This window comes from Macaca mulatta, chromosome 2 (genome assembly GCF_049350105.2).
Source record: "Macaca mulatta isolate MMU2019108-1 chromosome 2, T2T-MMU8v2.0, whole genome shotgun sequence".
NCBI lineage: Eukaryota > Metazoa > Chordata > Mammalia > Primates > Cercopithecidae > Macaca > Macaca mulatta.
In genome coordinates, this window is record NC_133407.1 from 107,377,697 (window position 1) to 107,380,018 (window position 2,322).

At 43.5% G+C, this 2,322-nt stretch overlaps 1 pseudogene; it reads left to right on the forward strand.

Annotated features, from left to right (window-relative positions):
* The first annotated feature begins 1,767 nt into the window (after positions 1-1,767).
* On the forward strand, positions 1,768-1,867 carry LOC114676537 (U6 spliceosomal RNA; annotated as a pseudogene).
* Positions 1,868-2,322: the final 455 nt, after the last annotated feature.

The window sequence follows — 2,322 nt, forward strand, 5'->3', positions numbered from 1 at the left end:
CGGTGTCTTCATCTGGAAAATGAGATGATTGAATTAGGTCATCTAGAATCTTGCTACTCAAAGTGTGATGAATGGGGCTTGTTAGAAGCATAGAATTTGAGGCTACACCCTAGACCTGCTGAATCAGAATCTGGAGGTGATTTATGTGCACATTAAATTTTGAGAAGCGCTGTTCTATAAGGTACCTTCCAGGAGCCTCACATTTGGTGCCTTTGAAACTGTGGTTACCCTCCTGTACCTTTCCTGTCATTCTCCTCAGGTTCCTTTTGTGAAAGCCTGTCTTAAAAGCCATCTGGTTCCTGGGCCTCCCGTCATCAGCATTGCTGCTGATTCATTGTGCCGCCTTCTAGGTAAAGAGGCCTCATGTTCTTTCATGCCAAGGATGAGGGGCCAGGAAATCCAGAGCAACTTAAAAGCCATGAAAAGTCAGGAAGAAAACGGTAGTTTAAATTCTGAGCAAGCCTCATGCAAGTCTGGGTCACTAGACACGTAAGGATCACAAAATAGATTGAACGTTCCAAGAGTAGGGAGGGGCAGAAAGCAAGTTAGAGAACCAAAACCAACAGCAAGGAAAATATTATAGAAGCGTGCAGGAAACCTATTTTCCATTACTGCTTGTCAAAAACATAGGCTGATATACACCTAGGAAAAAAAGATTATAAATTTCCCTTGTCCTTTTCCTTCACTGTTTTGAAGAGGAGTTTCCCATGGAGTTGGAGCTGTGTTGATTGGCAATTTATTTGTGAATTGTTTTATGAAACCAAGGCTTCTCTTCTCAATTTTCTGTTGCTCACTACAATTAACCATGGTTTAGTGGAAACTTCCTTTTCCCCGAGCCAATCTTCCCACCACACCCCACCCCACCCCACTGCACCTCCTTCAAAGGATATCACCACTTAAATAACAGTCTCCTAAAGCTAATGGAAGATATACTTTTCCTGTGCTCTCCCAGAGCCTTCTGATTTTTTCCTGCCTCTTTGTGATAGCACATCAGCAACTATTTATTCTCATTTATTATTCTCAGGGAACATGGACAGTTGATGCATAAAACAAAAGAGTTATTCTTTACTCACATCTCAAGGCTTAGTCTGGGAACCAAGGGCCCTGCAGAACTCTGAGACATTGGATTTGGGGCAAACTGACATAGTCATGACAGAAAATAAGCAAAATGTCCACTCTGTGAACCATTGTAATAAGCAGTTTATTGAACAGGTCCTGGGTGGGCCAAGCTCTTTGTAAGGAGAATTAAATGAGATAGTCTGCAGTCACTTTTCTGCAGGTAAGGAGACAGGTGAAGTAATTGCTCAAGGTCCCAGGCCCAGCAAGTAGGGGTGAGGGTTCAAACCTAGGCCTCCTGGCTCCAAGGCTCATGCTCTGAGCCCCTGTCTCGTCCATTCTGGCTGTGAAATGCCCCTTCCTCATCAGCCTGTTTTCCTGCATATGTTTTTGTTTTCAAACTGGAAATTATTTCTACTTAGTGTTCAAGACCCAAGTGGCAGTCTCCTCTTCTGGGGAGCCTTCCCTGACTCCCAGTTACCCCATTCCACTCCTGGCAGGGCCAGCAGCTCCTTTTTTTTAATGTAACGAGCACTCCTCTCATAGTGTCTTAAAGTGAATTCTCCAGTGGTCTGTCTTTCTCATTATTAGACTCTGAGAACCTTAAGTCAGAGTCAGCCCTGTCTAGCCATCTGTGTCCTTCCAAGTACCCAGCACAGTGCCTGGCTGGAATGTCCATGTCTTTTCTTCCATAAGATGAGGAATGTGCAGGTTCTTTGTGTTAAAACAATCCAAATAAATGATACAGAAAAGATTAGCATGGCCCCGTCACAAGGATGCAATGCAAATTCGTGAAGCATTCCATATTAAAAAAATAATAATTTTTTAAAAAACCAATCCAAATAGAAGGCATGTGTGTGCATGCATTGTGAATGGATATTTCTCTACACATGTGCTATGTTCTATTGCAACCTTGCACTTTAACATGTATAACTTATAAAAGGAGATGGGGCTAAGGCTAGTTCAGTGACTCATGGAAGCAAGATGGCAGGGGCTTGCCCTCTGTGGCAGAGAAAACCTCTGTCAAAACTCAGAGCCCTCTGACACCCTGATTAATGTTTCATAAGATGTCCGGGGTTTGTTTCTCTCCATCAAAACCTTGACTTTAGCCATTATTCTTGCAAAACTGCTCTGAACAGGGGTCAGCAGAGCATGGCATGTTCAAAAAGGTGAGCAGACGTTCGTTTTTCCATGTGGCTTCCCTGTGACAGACAGCTCTGTTCTGAGGCTCAGAAAGGGAGAGAACGGACTCAGAGTTCAGTGACC